The sequence below is a fragment of the Columba livia genome, chromosome 1 (genome assembly GCF_036013475.1).
Source record: "Columba livia isolate bColLiv1 breed racing homer chromosome 1, bColLiv1.pat.W.v2, whole genome shotgun sequence".
Lineage (NCBI taxonomy): Eukaryota > Metazoa > Chordata > Aves > Columbiformes > Columbidae > Columba > Columba livia.
In genome coordinates this window covers 16735123-16759425 of record NC_088602.1, presented here as the reverse complement: position 1 = coordinate 16759425, position 24303 = coordinate 16735123, and the positions used below count along the sequence as shown (strand labels likewise).

The 24303-nt window shown below is 40.7% G+C and overlaps 1 long non-coding RNA gene across 1 annotated transcript in view; it reads right to left on the bottom strand.

Annotated features, from left to right (window-relative positions):
• Positions 1-7886: 7886 nt before the first annotated feature.
• Positions 7887-24303, bottom strand: part of LOC110358011 (uncharacterized) — a 55644-nt gene continuing 39227 nt past the window's right edge. The window contains exons 2-4 of the long non-coding RNA XR_010469315.1: positions 12473-12589; positions 10008-10136; positions 7887-9127 (exon numbers count right to left, since the gene is read on the bottom strand). This is a non-coding gene — a long non-coding RNA (uncharacterized LOC110358011). The remainder of the gene's footprint in view (positions 9128-10007; positions 10137-12472; positions 12590-24303) is intronic.

Below are 24303 nucleotides of genomic sequence, written 5' to 3'. Positions count from 1 at the left end.
CTCAGTTTATTCATGGCAGATAGAAATAATTTACACTGGTTCTTTGTATGGAATAAATTTCACCTTCTCTCTTCTTCAGTAGTGAAACAAGCATGATGTTGGGTTATAAAAGTCACACAGTTGAAGAAATAATGAAGAGAACAGCTCAGAAATGACCCATAACTTAAAATCCCAATCAACTTTAAAAAATACCTTAATAAAAATATTGTGTTCATAGAAGTTATGAATGAGAAGTCAAATCTGAATTCCCAAAATAATTAACTCCCAATTTCTTGAAAGAAAACAACAACAACAAGAAAAAACCACACAGAACAAAATCTCACATCAAACAAAAAAAACCCAACCCTACCAACCAATTAAGTAAACAAACAAAATAAACAGTAATTGGGGTATGGTAGAAGAGTGGGCTATCAAGAACATTATGAAGTTCAAAAAGTACAAGTGGATGGTCTTGCACCTGGGAAAACAGAATCCAGAAGTGCAGCACAGGCTGGGAGCTACCTGGCTGGGCAGCAGCTCTGTGCAAAGGGACCTGGGGATCCTGATGGGCAACAAGATCAATATGAGTGAACAGTGTGCTGCTGCAGCAAAGAAAGCCAGTGGAATGCTAGGCTGCATTAGAAAGGCATTGCCAGTGGAGACAAAGAAGTCACTGTCCCACTCAGTGCTTGTCAGCCCACACCTGGAATAGTGTTCAGTTTTGGTCCCCGCCATACAAAAAAGATGTGGACAGGCTGGAGAGGGTCCAGAGAAGGGCCACAAAGATGATCAAAGGACTGCAAAGCTACAACATGAGGAAAGGCTGAAAGCATTGGGCTTGTTCAGCCTCAAGAAAAGAAGGCTTAGGGGAGATCTTATCACCATGTTCCAGTATTTAAAAGGCGGCTATAAAGAAGATGGAGAATCCTGTTTTACAAGGAGTCACAAGGAAAAGACAAGGGGCAATGGGTACAAGTTAATCCTGGGGACATTCTGATTGGACAAAAGAGGGAAATTTTTCATGATGACAACAATCAGTCGATGGGGTGATCTCCCCAAGGAAGTGATGGATTCCCCAACACTGGACACTTCTAAGATTCAGCTGGAGACGGTGCTGGCCCATCTTGTCTAGCCTGTGCTTTTGCCAAGCAAGGTTGGAGCAGGTGATCCTTGTGATCCCTTCCAACCTGGTATTCTATGATTTTATGATTCCATGATATATATAATGTAAACTAGCTAACTAACTAACCAAAACATTCTGATTCTCTTCCTTTGGATCAATGTGTAGCTTACATGAGCTCTTTAAAAGCAGTTTCAGAATTTCAGTGCAAATTCTGAAAGCTGTTTTATTTATTCACCATAATAAAATCAAACCTACAAAATTCTACAACCTGATTAATTTCAAATTTTTTTAAAATGGCATCTTCTATGAATATTTGTGAAGGTATTTTCAACATTTTCTCCATGTATTCATAGAAAACTAGAAGAGTTTTCTCCCAGGTAATACCAAGCATGTTTCACTGTAAAGCTATACAGTCAAGCTATGTTCAGTTTTTATTTAATCTTATCTAGAAGTGTATTCCTAGATTATTTGGATAGATTGTATATGTTTCTTTGGAAAGATTCTATGTAGAAAGTGGAAGGACAGTTGTTTAGGACAGATTTTTAAGGACTAAGCTAAGGGCTTTTTTGGCTAAAAGTAATTTTTTAGCCAGTCTTTTTGTACTGGTAGCTACTAACAGGCAGCAATGACATTCCCTAGGGAGGGAAGGTCTCCAGTTCTTGGGATAGGCACACATTGCTGGATGAGGAATGGTTCAATCCGAAAGATGCAGGTGCAGATCACCTCACACTCTGGAGAGTGGAACAAACTGCGATTTCTGTGCATAGGTGTGCATGGGCACTTGAGCATCCTTGAGACTTGAGTTCTTTCCCCCATCCCCCTTATTATCCTCTGGCCAGTGTATTTTGTCATAGGAAAGTCCAGGAGAGCTTAAGTGAAGCTGAGTTAACGGGGAGTTCCTGAATCACCTGCGAAGAGACAGGAAAGTGTAGTGTGGTCTTCAGTTTTTTACACATAGGAGCAGATCTAGTTCTCATGCTTTCTATGCTGCTTGCATCCTCAGTTAGAAGCAAAACCGTGACAACCATTACAATACTGGCAACTATCCAGTGAAATTACCATTTATTCCAAAGGCACAGTTGATATTTTATTGCAAAACTTCTCCTGAAATTCACTGGGACAACAAATGTCTGACCAGTTTATGTGACTGAAAATATCCTCACAGGAAAGGTATTATCATCCTAAAATCTTGTGGGTCTATAACTCTTGCTATTGGTTTTTGTTTTAAAACAGGGTATAGTTACTGCAACAGGCTTGTCATATTATTCTTCGTCCCCCATGGGATGTGTCATCAGACAAATGGTGCACTCTAACAGATAGACAATTGTCTCACCAACATCTACAAATAGCAGAGTGTTAACGTTTTACAAATATGCGAAGTAAAAGAAATGTATTTGACTGCTCATTATATTAGCATTCCTGTTAGAAATATGCCTCTTCTCTTAAAAAATCCCCCAACGTATGCATGATTAGAAAATATGACATGGTATCAGTCTATTCTGCACAGTGCAGTGCATTGCCTGACAGCTAATGTGCTTTGCTGCACTGTTATTAGCTGTCTTGCTGCAATGCAGTATGTTACAGAGAGTTACTCTGGTGTATACGACTCTGCCCTGCTCAGCCTCTGAATTCACACAGTAAATGTTTATTATCTTGAAATGGTAATAACATGATTTTCCAGTACGAGCTACAACAGCGATCATATAGTTAACAAAAGATGTGACTGTCAGCCAAATTGCATACTAAGCATGATTATTTGAGCCATTAATTGGAGTATAGCATTTCCTCTTGAGATAAAAATGATTAAAATTTATGCTGATAGATAACTTTAGGGTAGGATTGAAAATGGAGATTTTTAAATGCACATGCAAGTCACACCTTTGAGGAGAACTTGCTGATAAGCCTGACAGTTTATCACTGCTCTAATAAGGAGAAACGAAAGCAGTGTCAATGTAGAACAGCAGCATCCAACTGACTGAAAACCAGCACTGTGTTTTCTAGGCAGCTCCTGTAAGATTTGTGCTGCTGTCCACCTGCAGATGGTCTGAGCACCTTTTATGTAAAATCAGCAGGCATAATGAGACATTATTAGACACTCAGCAGGAGCCTCTGTTCTTGTTTTTCAGAGGAAGTGCTCCACTTGCTGAGCCGATGAAGCATTAAAGTATATTGGCCCAGATCTTCAGAAGCGCTCAGATAACTAACAGGTATTGATTTCAATGAGCACTATGCATCTGGACACCAAGATAGTAAATCATTGTCACTATATACTCCCCCTGTCTGTAAGGGCCACGTACCATCATCTAATAATGAATCTGACCATGCCCATCAAGGTAACGTCAGTACCACTAGCTAAGATTTGTGACTACATAAGTTTCATCCCTGTCAGCCACTGGTGCGATGCAGCCCCTGCCTCTCCATAAAAGAGGAGTAAAATGCAATAACATCACAATTTGCACTTGCTCAGCCTGCCCTGCCCTTAACCAACCGTGAGTTTGGCTCTGCCAGTGCAAGCTCAGGAGCAGAGGCCCCATCCGTGCCAGAAGCACACGCCACGAAGGGGAACCCTCCTAGTCTGAAATACTGAGATCATCATGGAAACTCCCCAAATCAACAAAGCTGTAGAATTAACAAATCACAGTGATATTGCCAAATTGCACATGCCTGCATAATAAAATGCAGAAATGCACATAGACCAGCGCAAGTTGCAACAGTCAGCAACACTCAGCACAGTTAGTCACCATTACTCTACCGCAGGCTAAGGATCAGAAGATTAACCTTGTGCCACTTTTGCTAACCTATTTTAACCTTCTAAACTCTCAAAAATCTGGCAGACATGAGCAGTCATCACGAGGAAAGAAAGTGCTGAAATTTAGTTCGCATTCCCCTTTGAAAAGAAAATAGATAAATACAAATGCCTGAAGACTCTGAGACTGATGCATTGTATTGTATTTTTTGTGAGGCACATCTTGAACCCAAACCCTTAACCTGTAACACAATTCTGTGTGAATACAAATACCTAAGACCTTTACTTTAAGTGCTATAATCTGTATATTGTTCTTAGACTTGAGTAGCTGATGCCAGGAGAGAAGGCAGACACCACACTGCCAGCACAGAGGAAGCTTTGGTGACTGGTCCAGTGGGATGTGCAGATCTTGGAAAGTCAGGGAGAGGACTGTGAGCAGGACTCTGCTCTGCAGCAAAGTGTTCCATCTTAAAGATGTTGCATAAAAAACCTGCAGGGTAGTAAATCACTCTAACTTTTAAATGTTAAAGTCCATCTTATAAAGAGTGATGCCTCCATGAGGATACTTGGCTCCTGAGCATTCCCTTGCCTATGCCATAACCAAGCACTGCATTCTTGCATCACTATACAGGGAGGTCACTATGTGCATAAAAGACCTGCACCCCCCACATGCCTTTTCTACTTTTTTGCTTGTTCAAGAAACATGTGGCATCTTCCTGAGGTTGAAAAGTCCCATTTTTTCTGTGCCGCACGGAAAACTGGAGTGCCTCTCTTAGGTGCAATATTCTATTTATCAATAAGCTGAATATATTGCTTACTTGACCATTGCTGCATTAGTCTTCAGGAGGATATATCAATCAGCCCCTTCAGAATTTTTTAGTCTGTAGTTTAGACTGAAGAACAAGAGTTTCAAGACATAGGTCTGAATTTCTATGGGTTCTGTAATTATCAAGGCAAACTACAAAAGAATAATCAAACAGCATGCCTAAGGGTATTGTTAGAAGTTTGAAAAATAGTGCCCAGGAGAGATATAGAACAATAATTCTGAATATGAAATGTCAAAGAGATTCTGTAGGGTCAGGATTTTCTTGTTGTGGGGCACAGAAATAATCATTGTGTTCTTTCTATGGGAAACCTGAGGAATGCAAAGATAGGGCAATATACCCACAGCACTATGTGACCTGGAGAAACAGGAAAGCACTTGACCTCTGTTTTCAACACTCTCACGTCACTGAATGTCTACTGCCCATTAGACACCAATTACTAAAGTAAACCAGAATCCACAGGCCAAATCTCACATGTAACTGCTTGCTAGCTTTTTCTGCAATCCGTCTCCACTGGAAAAGAGATTTGGTGAGTCTTTGAACAAACAACAAAAAATGCATAAAATGTGTGTATGAAATGACCCTCTCAAGCTTCTCTTTGGTGCCTGACAAAGGTTTTTTAAAGAGGTACATCCTAGACATCCACTAGCTCCTGCTCTATTCATTTTCTCTCTCTCTGCGTAGATTGTATTCTCCCCACATTGTTGCTAAAGAAATCCATCACAGCTACCCATCTCACATGTCATTGATGTTGTTGCTATTCAGGCAGCAAGACATGGGTAGAAATATGAAATATAAAATTACCTTCTTCTCTCGAGGAAAAAAAGAAACTGAAAATTGGTCATTGTGTAAATCTGGTGTTTCAGTCCCAGGAATCATTCCCTATTGTCTGGTGCAGAGGAAGTTGTGACATCTGTAGAGCTAGGGTACAAGATAGAAAAAAATCTTTGATAAATGTCAAAGTTGCATAAAGGTCTTGACCCAGGAGCCACCTTCTAGGATGTCAGCTTTGTTTTCCAGTAATTACTGTCATTCTCAAGACAATTATTTGCACTGACTCATGAAACAAAAGCAGAACACAGATAAGGAAATTACCATGGCTTAGATTCTCAACTTGTATACAAAAGCTGAGTCAAATAGCCATGTTTTTCTCATGATTCAGGACTGCTGGCACAACCTCCTGCAGATGCACCTCCTCCGTGTGTGGTCCCCAGCGACTGCACTGGGAATGGCTCTGTGCTCCCACTCCTGGGGCCAGGCACTTTCCCTGTTTACCTGGGCTGCCTGACCTCACATCTCAGCTCAGATCATAGACCAGCTTGAGTCTTCTGAATACCAGATTTCTGCTCTCAGCAAAAAAAATAGTGTTTAAGGACAACTTCTTTAATTTGAACTTTGATTTTCTGTGAGAGGAGCAGAGTACTGCCTTGTGATTTGTGTTTACAGGCAGGTGAAAACACCCATGATGTTAGGGTGGGTGCTAAATCCTGTAGCCCAACAGAGGCATGTCTGCCACACCACCATAACCCCCAGGTCCAGCCAGTAGTGAGGCTGGCCCAGTGTCCTCAGAAGGCACAAGTGCACAGAGCACACATATAAACCACAATATACCTATATACATCATATATACATATATGCCCAGCTGGCCACACATATCAACACAAGCAGAAGACATAGCACTCCTAAAGACACAAACAGCACCAGCACCCTCATGTTGTCCTCCCATCTGGCAGCTGAAGGTCCCTGACTGTGGAATAAAATCATGCAATGTGGATCCCTCCAGCAGCTGGGCTCAGATGTTCCGTTCACCCAGTAGCTGCCCAGGAATTCCAGTCTCCCCACCTGCTGGCACCTGGATATATGAGTCCTCAGGGCTGCAGCCCTGCTCCAGCTGGTGGTATGAATGTCTCTCTGTTGCATGAACACAGACACACACACACGGTATAGACCTCCAGACATACAGTGTCTCAGACCTGGACTCTCTTGTCCCTCCAGCAGCCAGCTTGGTCTCTCCAGTCACTGACACCATAGACACAGGGGACTCCAGCCCCTGGTTCCACCACAGGAGCTGTCACTGAGACTCCCCCCACATCCCTGCACAAAGGACAGAGATCCCTGCCCAGGAAGACGGGTTTAGTGAGAGGCCAGGACAGACTGGGCCAGTCACACACAGCGCATGGCCAGGAAGGTGCACTGACCAGCCCCTGCTTGCACCCATCTGGCTGCTTCTGTCCCCTCATCCCACTATTTTCCCACTGGCTCCTCTCCAAACCACCTTGACCCTCTCCCTACCCTTCCCGGAACATCCCATAATAAGCCCTGTGCAATCTAGAAATGTCCTTCCCCTGCCCTCTCCTGGTTGTCCCTATGCCCCTGGCAAGTGATCCCTCTATCTGTAGGGTGATGAGGACCCTCTTCCCTTGGCTAATGGTGACAGGTGTCCCCAGCCCATGGGCTGAGGCTCCCCAGGGCAGCCCAAGGGAGTGAGCTGGGGCTCGTGTCTGCAATGGGGACATTGAGGATCTCTCAGAGTCCTTCGTGGTGGGGCGTGAGCCTCAGGGGTCTGATCAGTCTCCTTTGGTGCCCTAGGAGCAACTGGTGGGGTGTATTATCAGTTGCCCCCACTGATCCTGGGGGCTCCTCTGTGCGTGGGGGTCAGCTTCTTACCACATAACCTAACACAAAAAATAATAAATTATTTGCCTAAGGATACACATTTGCAGTGGATCAGTTACTTCACTGAAAGCTTTCTGCTGTTTAAGTATTTTTGACATTTACTTTATTTTTGGTTACAGAATTATTGATTGAAAAGAAAATCTAGATTTAAAAAGACCAATGTTAAGAAAGTCATTTAGGCACTAAAATGTGTTCTTGTGTTTAAGTGGGATTCTTTGTAAAAATGCTACTCCAGAGGAAGTGTATTTTTTGTGATATCATGAGTGTTCCTCCCTACAGGACTCATACCAAGGTGTAGTACCAGGGTGACTGCAAACTTCAACTATATATGACCCTTTGAAAAGCCAAACAGTTTGGGAACAAACTGGCAAAACCAATCCATTCTGATGTAGCTGGACTGCTAAGTAAACCTTATTTTTAAATTCTCTTAAGCTCATTTTAATATGAAGTTATTATTTTTATAGTAATAAACTAGAACAGGAGCTGTTAGAAGAATCATAATTTAGTTACAGAAAAAAACTTTATTACAATGATCCAGTGAAAAAAGTTTTTTACTTAAACTGAAATGCTATACTCCAAAGCTTATATCATAGTACATACAGCCACCAGAGAGAAATAAAGCACATCATAGCCTTACAAAGAAGAATGATTGCAATGTGTGAATTGGTCATACAAAAAAGTGATGGGCTCCCTATGGTCTGAGAAACTTAAGTTGCTTTGCTGAACAGCTAGGCTATTTTTAGAAACTACAATACATTATACATAAAGTAAAGAATAAGTCTGAAAAGTTACTGATCCAACACATATCTTAGTCACATATGAGGAATCATAATTTGATAAGGCAATTTGTTCTTAGGAGCTTGTTTAGTTAATGAAATGTCCATAGCACAGGTACAAAATATGATATTACTTTCAAATACTTCACCTCTTCTTTTTTCGGGGTGAGGGCGGGGAGGGGTTCTTCATTGAATGTTGTTTTGCCTTGTGCTTTGATCCTGGTGGTTCCTATAATTATGCAAATCTAGTTTGTTGCAGTATTTAGGCAGATAACTGTTACAAGGTCCAAGAAGACTCACAGTTTTTAAGCGCTATCTCCTCTATTCTGCTCTGTGCCTTGAATTTTTCCTGGCAGTACAATATTTTTCTTTTACCTGTCTTACCGTTTCTGAAATTAGTCCATGCAGCTATGGGAAGACCATCCTCTTGCCTTCTACTATGATCAAAATTTTACTGTGAGCAGAAGGGAGAGAGCCCCTTACATGTGAAGACAAGAATTTAATAGTAGAGTTAATGTTTTAACAGGCTAATAATCCCATTTATTGGCTTAATAACAACACTGTATGCTAACAATCCAAATTAATACAGAAAAACCTCAATATCTGTTAAATATTTTATATAGAAAATCCTTCCTAGTATCTCTTTTTCTTTGGTGTTATGCTCCCCCTGCCAGTGCTATTGTGGGTGATAATGCTGACAGTCACTATCTGGAGGTGTCAACATCCTGGGGTCTTTGAGTGGAGAAGGGTTGGGAGCAGAGACATCTTCCTCCTCTTGTCCAGGAGAAGTTGGATGGTTATCTTGATTGTCTTGGGGTTTATGTGGAGTTAATTTTATATATTTTTATTATTCTTTTATCTTAATTCCAAGTTATTCAGTTTTTTTCCTGTTCTCTTTGTGACCTCAAAAATTAAGTTTTCCTGAACAAGATCTTTAAAGCAAGCCAGGAGTTTTCCCTCACTCCATGTTGTCCATATGATGAGTTGTCTAGATGCTACCTGTCTGAGGTAAAAACATAGATCTTTATAGTTACCTTTGTGAAAAAGCACATTGATAGTGGGAGGTATGCTTTCTTTCCAGCCTCACATCACTACTGGAGTTACGTTTATGTTCAGAGCTCACCTCCTCTGCCCTTTTTCTCTGACAGTTTTTAAAATTTAATTAGGGAATCAATGAAATCGCATTAACATAAAATGACCAGATGTAGTAAAATTTAGGTAAATTATCACCAAGTTGTTTGACAGTCTGAAAAAAAACATTGGCCAGTGCAATGCTCCGGTACCGGGAACTTGCATTGCACTGTACAATTTGTAACTGGCAACCAAACTTCATACAAGCAAAATATTTGGCTTAGGCAAGGAGGAGTAAGAGTCACTACTTTTAAGTCCACTGAAATTTTAATATTATTTTAAATTTTTTTCTAAATTTAAAGTTGCCGTCGATTTCACATCAATACAGATAAATGTTTCTTATCCCTTTTTTTGAGGGATACATGAAAGAGCCCTACAGCACAGTGCCCACATTGCTTAAAATAAAAGTATTTTTACCCAGCCTTTCCATTTGCATGCTAGTATTTATTTAAACTCCTGTGCCTCCATGCATTTTAGCAGACCTACACAGGAATAAAATGAATAACCAGAAATTCATTATATCTGGTCAGCAGGCTGCACAGTCTTGCCTAAATTGGACCATATCTGGGTCAGGGTTTGTTTGACATAGTGTCTATACAACAGAAACTGTATTCCTGGATACCTGACATTACGTGGCTGTAAAGTGTCATCATCTGGTACAGTCTTATTTCATTAATTTTGCACATGTCAAGTAAGCTGCAGATATTTATGTTATTAAAGTTCAAGAATCTTTAAAATTTTTTTCAACTTACATTCACATCCTTTTAGTACTGAAGTCATGTGTTCTCGTCACAAGTTCAATAAAGTCAGATTCAGAAGGAGCCATAAAACTTTCTGTAAAGTTACACAAAACGTCATCTCTCGGTGACCTGGTATTTAGGCTAGAAAGAGAGAACATGTATATTTTGTAGAAATATGGGAATCTCTCCTACAATTTCATGAAATTTCTGGTTTTAACTCCATAAAAATGGGAATTGCAGGACATTTACATTATGATTTTTTATACAGTAGTTGTTACCATAGGACTGAATTTCATCCATTTGCATCTCAGACAGGAATATGTTTGAGGAGATGACTACACAATGGAGGGTGCAAACTGCTACCATCTTTCTTTTTACTTACTATTTTACACTGAGATTAAGATTTGTTACTACAGTTGTGCAGTGACCACAGCCTTATATATGAGGAAACTACAAATGCAGAACAGAGCAACCATCTCTACCAGCTACCTACCCAATATATCTATTCTAGTAGTAAAGAGAGGTGCAGGCCTAAGCCCTGCTCTGCAACCACCCATGGTTTGATCACAAGCATGTTCCCTGGAGTAGTTTTGTCTCAGACCTGCTAGTCCTCTTCCTGATCTTGTTTACATACAATTTGGAGACAGAAAGTTCCAGGAAGTTTTTCCCAATGAAGGGATGGGTAGATGAGTGGATAGACAGATGGATGGATGGATGGATGGATGGATGGATGGATGGATGGATGGATGGGTGGATGAGGCCACCCTGTTCTGAGAGAGGAGAGAGTTTAGCTGTGCAGAGGTGAACCATGCCATGTGCCCTGTCCTCCAGTCAAAGAACAGGGGGAATATTCTGAGTTACTTTCCCTTGTTTATCATGAAGATGTGTATGTTCAGAGGCATCCCTACAAAGGATGTACTTAGAATATGCACAAATGTTGAGGTGATGTATGTAATATCAGATATGTGTAATTCAATAGAAAACTGTTCTCTGTATTTACATTCTCCCCATTTATTTTTGTCAAGACCAATTCCCAATCTGAGTCTCTCAACAGGCTACATCTATATGCTTCCAGTATATGCTTCAAGTAACTATCATGCCTATGGTGTCTCCTAATCATTAAAATGCTTTATCATGACATCATTCTCTAAAAGAGAGAGGTACTTCTGTTCATATTTTATAAATGAGGAAATGAGGTGCAGTAGCTGACAGGCCACTTAGGATGTTCACGATGACGCTGTAGAATGACCCAGGTTGTCTGAGTCCCAGTTGGCATCCCAGGCCCTGGGAACACTCACTCCACCAACACTATATTGTGCATCCTTGTAAGGATACAGGGAACAGTCCAGAGTAAAAAATACTGCTATCAACATTTAAATTTATATCAGAGAAATAAGCAAAACAGAGATAAATTCTTTGAACAATGCTCTTTTGGCAAAACCTGTGCATGTCAAAACAAAGACTAGGCTCAGCAAAACTTGCATTAAATCTATTCACAAATTTATTTTAGTTCTGTTGAATCATTCTTCTGAAGAACAAAACTCTCACTTTTTACATTGCTTGCCTGCATTTAGGGCTGTCATCGTTCTGTTGCCACACAAGCTTTGAAACGTGGTCTCTGTGAAGCCGAAACAGATTCAGGAAAGCTTTTAAATCCTTGCCTGAAGCCAGTGGGATAACATGAGGTGTAAAGCTGGTGAAGGTCAGTACCCAGAGGAGCTGTAGGGTTCAGGACCACCCTCCAATATCCACTGAAGTCAGCAGGAATATATTCGCTGACCACAGTGGGAATCAGTTCAAGTTCATTTTCACTTTGACATGCAAAAGACATTAAATACAAGCAGTAGCAAAGAAGGGAAAAAATTCAACTTTTTTGCTCAAGCTGGTCAACTCAGAATGCCCATGTTTGCAGTGTATGGACATCTTTCTGTATATGAAGCCATTCCTCTGCTGAGGGAGGAGTCTGCAGTTTCTGAGAAGTGGTGAAAACCCATGAACCAGAAGTTAAGCTCAGGGCCTGCCGGCAGCTGTAGAGGCAGCAAAGATGCCTGGAGCATCCAAAGGGTCTGGAGTGCTCTGGTGGAGGTCTCTGTGCTAAGCCGGGCTACGAGGAGGCTTAACAGGCTTGAAATAATAAAGTGATCTATCATTTAAGAAGATGCATCATATAAATTATAGCAGAGCAAAAAAGCTTGGCCCAGAAAACATAAGACAAAGTGAAAGAAAGAAAATGTGTATCTGGTTCAAAGGAGTATGAAAGATCAAATGAAGACAGCTGCCACTTTACATCTCCCAGACTCATACTGATCCATCAGAAATTACCTCAGGTAATGCAGTTATCAAGATCTTTTTTTTTCTTTGTCACATGGGCATCTTACTTTGCTCATGTATGTGAGAAAAAAAGGAAAGCCTAGCAAAGCTTGCATTTGCTTCACTAAACATAATGGTCTGTTGCCCCTGCACCATGAAGACATCACCTTTTCGTTGTGTTACCACACTTTCCCACGCTGCTCCACGCTAGGCGGGTCACTCCGTGGCAGCACACAGAGCAGAGTGGCTGTTGACCACGTCGGTGACAGAGCGTGGAGGGGAAGCTGCGGAGACATGGGAAGCAGAACAGACAATGTTAGTCACACCGGGAGGCCAGCAGAGGAAACAGAGCAGGAACGGAAACAAACAAGCAAACCCAGCTCAAGGCTGAGCTGCACCCAGAACAAAGGCCCCAGTACAAAACAATTTATAGCGCTGTAAACAAGAAAGGAAAAAATCCTGCACATGGAATGAGGAAAACAGCTGTTTGCATCTCCATGTTCTCACACCCTCCCAGCCAGCGACATCCCCTCGGTGGCAGTTCACAGGCATGCACTGAGTTCCCTGGGGAGGGACGCAGTGGCCAGGACTGAAGCTGCATTACTTCCCAAACTGCATCAGGACCCGTGTGAAACCTGGCGCAGGTTCACATGCACTGATGCATTTGACATGCATTTCAGCAACTGTGCCAAGCTGGCTCGGGGCTCAGCATCCTCTGTATTTTCCATTCCAACTCACATGCTAAATGCCAAATGGAAAGAAGCAAACTTCATAGCACTCTGGGTATCCTGTGGGCTTTAGTGAGAAGTCATAGGGGTTTGGAAGGCAAAAGTTGTATAGCTGAGAAAGTGTATGACAAAACTGTAGTCTGAATAATGAAAAAATGTGTTCCACTCCAAAGACACCACAAAGAATCACCTAAATCCCAGTGAAAAAGAGGATAAAATACAACTTTTTGTCTCCAAGGCTGATGACATGGCTTTTCCATGTCTGAAGAATCCATGTAATATCTCATATAACGACATAAACATCTAACGAATCTAAAACTATGGTTAAGGACAAAAAAGAATTACTTGATATCTTGATTACAAGAAACTGCTCTAGAGTTTGAGTACTTTACACTTAACATATTCTTCCAAAGTACCTGGAACTCAGCACTTCCAGAGATTCAATAACAGACAGGACAGCCAGCAGACCTTATCCTGCTCACTGGTTCCCATGTTCAATGCTGCTCACCCTCTGGGGTCATTGGAGTTTTCCCAGTGGCTTCACAGCAGCCAGGTGTCACCACAGACCACAAATAGTGCTGCTTTGCTGCAGAGCCCACCTCAGGTGCATGAATAAACCTGTATCATGTAGAGTCATGCAATCTTCTCACCACCAATGAAGTTCTTTGTAGGACCTACTTGGCTGTGTGTTTCAGTGCTTTTGAAAAAAAAATGACTTTTTTTTTTTCCATGTCTTGCATCAATATAACCCTTCCCCCCTCAAATAACATATTTTTCTTTCTACTCCAGAAAAGTTTGTCTCAGGTAAGGGAAACCAGACACTCATGCCATGACAGGTATAGGTTTCAGGTGTCTCTGGAGACACATTGGACTATCTAAGCACCATTTCAGTCTGCAAATCCTCTGCTCAGCTACAGCCTAACTTTGCAGTAGCCTAGAGCCTAAACAGACAGCAACACCCATTAGGTCCTTCTGTTCATATCTGCACAGTTGTTCCAACCCACCAGAGCTCACAACACAGGCTCCATACCCCACTACTGACACCATTTGAAGCTAAACATTGTCAGTGCCCTTCTTGTCCTCACAGAACACAGCCAAGTGAATGCCTAGGGACAGGTTTAATCCAAGAGCTCAGTGACTTGAGAAAGTGATCAGTAGGGATGTACACTCTGCTTTTCTTCTCCCTGCATAGGCAGAGAGCAAGGTATGGATTATTCAAGTATGGCCCAGCAGAGATCATGGGAAAGGAGGGAGGACACAGACCACATCCATGGGCCACATTGGCAATAGTTTTTGATGTCCTTCATGGTAATGGGTTGACCTTGATCAAGCTCCAGCAGCAAAGAGAATGCATTGACTGGGAATTCCAAATGCAGCTTGAGTATCTGCTACTTTTAAATGGCAGAGATTTGTGAAGAATCCTCTTCTATCAGCCATTATATCATGTTTATCTCACAGTTTTCTCTGAAAATTCCCTCCTTACCTGCATAAATTATATGTCTCCATGCATTACACAGAGGTCCACATACTGTACTGAAAATAGAGGGCTTTCCTGGCTGGCAGTAATAGCCAGTCACTGCATCCACTTAGATCCTGAATGATTCTGTCAAGCGAAATGCACTAGAAATAATTATAGTTTAACCCCAAAGGCTCAAAAAAAACAGAAACAACAACAACCACACACAAAACAGACTGAATCTCAACTTGAAGTTTTAGTGTGATTTTCCTTGTACTGAGGTCTACCAAACTGTAAAAAGCTTAGTGACGGCAGCTCCATTGATTGGATAATATTATTGCTGCATTTTGTGCCTTCGGTAAAGCCTAAGAACCTGTCTCTGAACTGAGTCCAGCCTTTCTAGAGAAAGCAGAATGCTTAATAAAGCTGCCAGAATACCTACTTAATTTTTGCAGGCTGAATGAGCATGTTATATGCTTGTAAGCCAAAGCATCCCTTTTTGTTTTGAACTAGAGCTATTCCCTGGAGTATTGGCCAACATGTAAAACACTTTGTTTTCACCCCCATAGCTGTTTTATTCTTCATTTCTCCAGCCCTTCATTTAATTAGGCATTGGACTCCTAAGTAAACCCTTGCTATGTTTATGCTTCCCACATCTGGGATGTGGCAGCCAGTGATCACCACTCATCTTCTGATTTATACATTCCGGTGGGGGGGGCAAACAAAAATATGCACAATGATTGTTAATTTTGATCATACAAATATTGTAGTCAATATCTGGTACCTGTCTATTCACATGTATACACAGGAAAATTAAATCAGAAACATTCAAAAGTAATCTATAGAGTCATTTCAGCAAACTAACAGTAAGGATAATCATACCTGGATCTTACACAGTGTATTTCATCCATAGAGCTTAAAGTGTTTAACAAAGTAAGTATCAGAAGCTCACAATTTAAAATGGAGAAACGAATGCATGGACAGTTCAGTGATATGAAGAGGATGTGAAGAAGGTGTACTGTGGGCCCCCATGGAAAATTTAGTTACGTGAAATGAAATTTTATACTTAGGATCTATTTTTCAGATCTCCCTTTCCAGATACTAGCAATTTCTACTAGCTCTGGTAAACTATAACCACAGCGTTTTTACTATCCCTATTCAAGACAGCACCGACTCACTAATTTTGAGCATCATCAGGTTGTAGGAGTCTGGACTGATCAGCTTCCAGTTGGCTGTGGAAACTTGCTTCTGAACTGAGAGACCTGTCTCCCTGTTTCCCTGCAGGCTGACACTGAGAGTTAGCTTGTCCCACATCCACTCTCACACAGGAATCCTGGAAATCCTGATGTCAGATGCGAGCCTGGTGTGGCCCCACTGATCTGTAGCCCCAGTCCTTTCTTGAGCACAGGGGAATGCACAATCAGCATAACTTTAGTCAGGCATCTCGTAAATAAAGATGACAGGTTACATGTAGCTGGATACACAGCAAAATTTGAAGACTGTGAGCTGCTGTCAACACTCCACTTTACTATAAACCCTGAATTTAAATTCTGCTGCTGGTAGACACTTTGCCCTGCTGGTGATACGTGGATGGGCTGTTGGTTGTGATGGAAACAATGCAGTGGTTTGAGAACACTCCTACTTAGGGCTTGTGAAAGCTTTTACATTTCAAAGTAAGACAATAAACTGAAGGGTGTACCTGAGGACGCTGAAGCATGCCACCAGATCAAAAGTCCCAGCAACTCACATTGTAAGAAGAGTGCAAGCATGAAAGCAGTTGCAAAGAATTTGAGTGGCCTGTGGCTTGCAAGACTGAACAGCTCTGTCTGGGTCAGGCTAATGCAGCTCTCAAAGTACTGTTTCTAAAATGAACTTTACTCTTCAGTGAATGAATACACCACGTTTCATCTCCAGACATACCTCATGCCCTGGCCTAATATTGTTCTCTGTGTTGAGCAAGATATACCTCAAATTCCTTTTTCTTTTTAGTTAAATCTCCTACATAATCAGTTTAGACTAGTCAGGGCTAAGTACTGAACACTCCCAGTATACTGCAAACTACCCCTCTGTTTACTTGCTTGGCTCACCCAGGGATATGTAACTATGGGTGGGATCATTTCTTCAAACAATATAGCAAATCAAAGAAGTCCATTCTGTCCATACTTGTATTTTGATGACAAATGATAATACTTCGGGCAAGCTTCTGGCATGCTTTCTCTTACTAAGGATGGGATTTAACTAATCTCATGCATCTTGAGTTGGGTGCATAGTCCAAGCTGGTTGTTGGAGCTCCTTTACAGTCAGTGGAAAAAGATAAGTGCATCCAGAGAGCAATTTGTGATCTTTTGAATGGTCCTCCTTCTCTGTCCACAGTGACTCCAAAGAAAACTGAGATTACCTGAACAAGATACTTTGGATGTTTGGGAGTTTATTTCAACCCACCTAGCTGACTGCCAGCACAGTTTGTTCATACCTGCCCAATTCTTTGCTCCTTACATTTCCCAGATTATTCTGTTTTTTTTTTTCAGAACAAACTCTCAAAATTTCAAATATTTCTGAACAAGAAGGAGGGCACTTGGTTCCAATACCATTGGCCCACAGCCACCTGTGCTGAAGCTTGCTTACTGCACTTGAGGCAGGCAGGATCCTGCCCACTCTGGTGAGGTTCATTTCTGAAGGCATTCCAGTTCATTTCTGAAGGATGAGGGAGAAAATTAATTTCTTTCACTATTAGCATTTTGAATCCTGCTCTCTGTCCCCTCAGTTCTTGTTAGATTAATTCACAGACAAAAGCAGCTGACCACAGTAAGTCAAGAGCACAGCTATTCACAGATAAATTCTAGTTCCACCTTGGGAAAATCACAGTGTCTTTCTCTGGTTTTTTATCATTCCTCCCCAGACGTTTCTTCCTTACTGCCATCAGAGATTCAGTTTCTGTTTACATAAATGGAGGTAAGACAGGACTATTTATGACCTGAACAGACTATCTTGAGCTTATCTCTGTTTATATGTAAAGTAAACATTAATATGATCAGAACTAAACAGGGAAAACAAATAGGGAAATCAGATATTGTTTCTTTCAGTATCTTTCAATACTTGGGAGAATTTATAGTTCTTTTTTTCTTATCAACACTATAGGATCAGGCTACCATCTCTGTACATCAAAGCTTCTTCACATACCACTCAACTGCATTTATTTGTCTTTACTCAGAGACCCACACAGAAGTAATGTTATTTTCTTTCTGAGAAGTAGAGTAGCTCAGGACAACTGATTGAATTACAGCTCCTTATTCTCACTGTGATGCTCTGGCTCTACACCAGCAGTCCTATGCTGATGACTTAGACACAAGCTTTCTAGGTCCTAGATTTGTTTTGGTTTTTGAGTTAATTTAGTATTCAATGCACAGTTATGACAAAGACAAATACATGGCTGTGCTCACTGTCAGCTGTGTCTGCACTATGCTATTAATTTGAAGCAATTTATTTTGTGTGCACAAACTATTCTGTTTACCTGTTTTTGTTTACTGTTGTGTTACTCCATAACCAAACTCAGAACGTTTTTCTCCATATTTTACATCACTGACATTTCATGTCTTTCTATATGTCTGTTTCTTTCCTGGGTAAATAAAATGCTTAGCACTAGATGTGCCCATTTCAGTGGAGGCAGAACCAGTGAATGCACTTGTTTCAGGTGCCCAGCTTTCCTCCATTAAGCATACCCAGTTAATTCCCTCAACATTGATTATCTTGAAAAAAAAGACCTTCAGAACCAGAAATCCTTTACAATGTAAGAAGCAACTACATGACATTTTTAAAAACTCTCCTTTTTTGCCAATTTCCAGATGCCAGAAACATCCAGATGCTGGATGAATTGTTTCAATGGAGAGAATGACACTAATCTGTGAGGATTAGGGAGTGAACAGGAAGACACATTAAAAAGACAAAGAAACGAATGGAAGAAAGCACAGATGACTGAGAATGGATAGGCCCAGCAGCAACATTCAGAAATGGCCTTGCGGCTCACTGACAGCCACATGAGCTGGAAGAGCAGTGAGCAAGGATAAATTAAAAATCAAGATTCAGCTAGTATTCACATTGTTGAAGAGACCGGCTTGTCACAGATGCACTGACATATTGCGATTCAGATCAGGATGGATCAGCAAGTGTTAGCACAAAGAATATTTTATTCTGCTTTTGAATGGTGAAGCTCTGCTGGAAGGAGCATCCTTTGGCCGGTGTTAGTACAGAGCCTCGCACTTGTGGCTGTTGATGCATGGCCGGTATTCTTTGAAGTTATTGTAATTACATCAATTACAATAGCAATGGTATGTTAGACTTTATGAACTTACTCAGTGCCTACACTGAGTGCCTAGTTGTGGTGGTACACTACAAGTCAGTTCTTTTTGCATGGACTGCCTAAATAAACTCTACCCTTCTACTCCACTCTGGTGAGACACCACCTGGAGGACTGCATCAAGCTCTGGAGCCCTGAGTACAGGAAAGACATGGACCTGTTGGAGAGGGTCCAGAGAAGGTCACCAAAATGATCAGAGGGCTGGAACAGCTCTGCTGTAAGAACAGGCTGAGAGAGTTGGGGGTGTCCAGCCTGGAGAAGAGAAGGTTCTGGGGAGACTTTATTGTGGCCTTTCAGTACTTAAAAGGAGACTATAATAAAGATGGGGACAGATGTTTTAGAAGTGCCTCTTATGACAGGACAAGCGGTAATGGTTTTAAACTAAAGAAGGGCAGATTCAGGCTAGACATGAGGAAGAAATTTCTTACATTGAGGGTGGTGAAACACTGGAATAGGTTGCCCAGAGAGGTGGTGGATGCCCCATCCCTGGAGACTTTCAATGCCAGGCTGGATAGGCTCTGAGCAACCTGACCTAGTTAAAGATGTCCCTGCTTTTTGCAAGGTGATTGAGCTAGACGACCTTTGAATGTCCCTTCCAACCCAAACTATTCCATGTTTCTATGATTCTATGTATCAGTGAATTAAATGTGCCCAAGGTCTTTGGCCTTGAGACCAACAGAACTGGACTATCTTGCATCTCTCAGAGCTTCCAATATTGGAGGGCTGTATCCAGAAAGCCCCTTGGAAACAGCCTTTGTACCATATCCAGAAATAGTGTGGTTAGGGGTAAACTGGCATGAACAAAAATGACCCTACTCACAAGTCAGTTCAGCTCCTGTGCCCACAAACATTTTTTTCATGACTGTTTAATCCACAGTAATCTGTGGTGGAAGAAGGGAAGGGGAGAAGCATCTGCTAAATTTTTATGCTTCCCGTTATACTTGAGCTTTCTTTGTCTTTACTCTGGAAGCAGCAAGCCTTGCCGTGTCTTTGCAATGTATATATCTCTCTGGAAGCTGTTAGGATGAAGTGGACTCCTACACATAGTTTAGCTACACTGAAAAATGCTGAAAGCCGTTTCCACTCCCACCAGCTCCCTCTCTCAGTCTTCTGAATTAAACCATACCCTGTGTGTCAGCCAGGGCTGTGTTAGTCCTGCCCATGTCTGTGAATGACTCTGCAAGCACTTGTAGGAGACACAACCCTCTCAGCAGCAGTGAGCTCTGGTGATGTGAGTCTGTCTGACCCCAGGAACAGGTTCAGCAATATTCACTTTCAGAAGCAACTGCCTGACTTTTGACTCACAGCAAATCATGTGTGTGTCCCTAGAAGTCCTGTTGAAATCAAGAAATATATATATAGTCCTTAACAAGTAGAACTGTTCCTTTCTATTTACTTCCAGTGTGTAGAGAATGAGACTTTCTTTTTAAACCTGTGTCAATCCCACCTTTTTGTCCTGTTTCTGTCTGGAAGGGTGCGGTGCTGGCCTATAATCCCTGAAGGAAATGTGAGGAGGAAATATTTAATGTGTTGCAATCATAACAGAATTCTTCTTTATTGTTCAGACTCTGTGAACAACTCTGGAATGACTTGAGGATCTAACTCCCCAAAACACTTGCCACACAATAGAGGTGAATCACAGTTTCCAGGCTCCAGGAGCTAGTGCCTGTGCAGACTAATCAATTGATTTTGTGCATTGCTCATAAATAAAGCCTCTTTTTACCCCCCTCCCCTCAGAGCTTTTAATTCAGGCTTCTACATATGAAAAGCTTTTCTAATTCCTGTAATTTGTATGAGATGGATTCAGTAGGATTGTTTTTTCCTGTCTTTAATTACTTCCTCATCAGCTCAGTTCACTATGCTCCAAAAACACAGCAGTAGTATCCTTCAGCATTTTACTTTATCTTCATGTGAAAAGAAAAGCTCTGATCTGATTCTATCCATGTCTGAAAAAGATGGTCGTTTGTTTTAGTGTTTCATAATGACAGCATATGAATATAGAGACTTATCAAATAGTATTCACACATGAACAAGCAACTGCAAGTATTGGCACTGTCAAAGGAAAGCTGTCAGGGAAAGATCACATTGTCACAAACCAAGAGAAGCTACAAATCAAATTAGATGTGGAGCATATTGAACACACAAACAAGAACTAAAGGGTTTGTTCTTTTTCAGAAACCTGAAATCTCTGTTTTTCATATGCTAAAAATGATAGGTAAATCAAATATTACATTTATAAATTATTTTAAATGATTAATGGATATTAAGAGCACTCTATAGGTTAAGCTGTACATGGACCAGATTTTTATAAGTGCATTCATTTACATAAATACCATGATAACTGGCAAACTATTGACCTAATGAAGTTTATAATAATTCATTATTTATTGAAATATCTGTTAATCATCCATTAAGTCCTTATGCATTCATTTATATGTGAAGGTTTAATAAAAAGCGTGAAAAATTTCTCTTTTCCTGCTCATGCAGTAATACATATCTTATAATGCTATTTAATAACTTTTACTATGCAGCAGTGTAGTACATGTTATAAGATTATCTGAAAAATATAATATTAGGTATTTGTTTTGCAGAGCTGAAAAGGAATACACAATATGATAGTATTCATGTTGATTTTCCTTTATTAAGACTACACTGTGAGACCAGAGGGAAAAAAGGAAAAAGAAAAGAGAGATTTTCTCCTTTATGGTTAATTCTATCATCTACTAGCAGAAATAACATAATATCTGATCATCCTGTTGTTCTGCAGATGTGTACAAGGAACTTTAAAGCAACAAAAAAACTCCTGGAAAACACAAATAGAAATGTGTATTTGGAGGCATATGCAGTCTCCAGCAGGCTGCTTTCCCTTGCATGTTTTGATATACCATTCAACTTTAGAGCCATCATAATATTTTGTGTTTACTAGGCAGCATTTATTCCAGAAGCTCAAAGCCCACTGCAAACAAAACTACCCTTTCACAGAAGGCTGGATAATTATATATTGGCATTGCTATTTCAGACTGTCAAAGGAAACCACCACCTTGCTCAAAGTCACACAGATAGCTGAGACAGGAGGGTCGCCTTGGGTATTTTGAGCAGTGATTCAGAGCAAATCTTCAGGAGATGCCTCAGTTGCCGAATGTGCTTTGTGCCAGTGGAGATCAGCAAGGCGCGTTCCTGCTCACTGAGCCCACCAAGGCGGCTTCTGCCCAGCCTGGGGACTGTCATGCCTCCTTCCTCTCTCAGATGTGATGCAGATGTCAAAAGAGAGCAGTTTCATCTCTCAGCTGCTGTTACTGCTATATATTATTCCCCTTAATGATATGTCAGGCACAGTTACATTCTGAGGTCCCCAGACAACACCCGGCGTGCCACTCACAGCCACACAAATGCAGGAGAAATGCTACGTGTCTGCAGAGAGACAAACAGTTATCTACTGCAATTTACATTTCATCTCATACACCCAACAGACTACAAATAAGATCATGAAATTTTAAAAATGTGTTTGCATGATTTAAGAAAAAACAAATACACAAAAGCTGCCTAATTAGTCAAGAAGCCAGGGCTCTGCAGATGTTTTCATCTGTTCTCATGACATCGGAAAACATTGAACAACCTCATCACAAAAATTGGGAGGTAATCTTTTAGTGTTCTTTATAATTATATAACAGATAGCTCTTTGGAAAACAGCCCTTATTAATGAACCATAAATAGATAACTCCCTGAGGGCATGTTAAAGCACATTGTACTCATTGTGAATAGGACACTGGTCAGATGTGCTTCAAAAATTCTCATATAAGCTCATTAAAAAAGCTCATAAAATGCTTGTTTATGATTCAGTCTTTATTATAGCAATGCTTATGAGGGATGCATTGAGATACTTGTAATCTACTAAGTAAACCTGTATTCTAGACCTGTGGAAGATTCTGTTCTAGATTCTGTGCAAGACAATGGGTCTGCAACATGCAGGTAAAAGACAGATGTAAATAATTTGCATTTTTTAAAGTTTGCTTTGTTTTGTTTGTTTGTTTCTGGTTTTGGGTTTGTTTTTTTTTTCAGTAGTCCAGGAACCTTTTAAATTACTTTTGTTAAACCTCAGGTTAATGTTTTTATTTATGATATTTTTTTTTTTAGGTATGTTACTGCAGGATACTACAGGCACTGTATCCTTTGTAGTGCAATGGTTACAGCTTTTGTGGATTCTTACTTCTGCTCTTAGACATGTACATGTTGAAGTAGCTGAATAATGTTTTCCATTGTCAGAAGTCTAGTAAGCTGCCCAAGTCTCTCTGAAAGCTCTGAATTTCTGCATCAGTTCTGGTTACATTCACCTAATATCACTCATCCCAGATAGTTACATTAGTTTAGAAATGCTACAGATTCTTGTGGTGTAGACTTTTTCTTCAGTGCCTAAAATTAGTTCTTAAACCTCTCCTTTGCCTGGCTATTAAGAGACTCTGGCTAACAAGTCCCATTAAATTGGAAAGGAGCTTTAGGTTAGGGATTGGAAGGGACCTCGAAAGATCATCTAGTCCAATCCCCCTGCCAAAGCAGGTCCTTGGCATATTTCAAAAGGTCAGGCTATTTTCACCTAAATACTAATTAGATATTTCAGACTACATAATCAAAATTCACAGCACTCTGAAAAAATGTGGTTATTCTTATTTTGGGTTACTGAAGAACATACAAAGCCAAGAAAAAGGTGTGGCTAGCTGCCCGTTTTCTCATACATATAGCTAAAAATGACAATTACATCTTTTCCTTAATCCTTCTCACAGTCTTATTTGTCAGTCAAACCCAATCCATATATCACTCTGAAAGTCCAGTGTTATATTCCGTGTAGAAAGCTTGAATGTCTGCTGGAGATGTCCACACTGACAACCACTTTGCTGTACCATAAGCAGTAGGACAAATTCTTTGCTGGCAACATACACTGAGGGATTAATAAGTCAACTGAGTAAGTGCTAGTATCTTGAATTCAGATATACAGTGGCCTTAGCCTCTTCTCTTAATCAGTGCAGAAATTAGTGTCTCTAGTGTTTCAGTGATGGATTATATCCTGAGTAGATGTCTATAATGAACCAGCTGATGCGCACCACAGATCAGCGTTACCCTCCAGTCGTTATGAACACACTTGAGAGACCAACTCAGCTATACCTGTTAATAGTATGGGTGTCTACAGCTAGGTGAGAAGAATCCCTCCTGTGTTTCTGATTAGTGATGTAGAAAAGCAACTCTCCTACAGTGAATTGCAACCTTGCAAGAGGGAGCTCAGTTGTCTAAGAAAGTACATATTTTAGGTCGTGCTGCTAATTTTGCTGGAAAATATTTGTGATTATCATAGATACAGTTAAGTAAGTAGCCTACCTCTTCCTCAGTACCATCACCCTTGATCACAAAATATTCACAATGAGGACAAAAATGGGTCAACTCAGAACCTCTTGCATTAAGTAGTCTGGG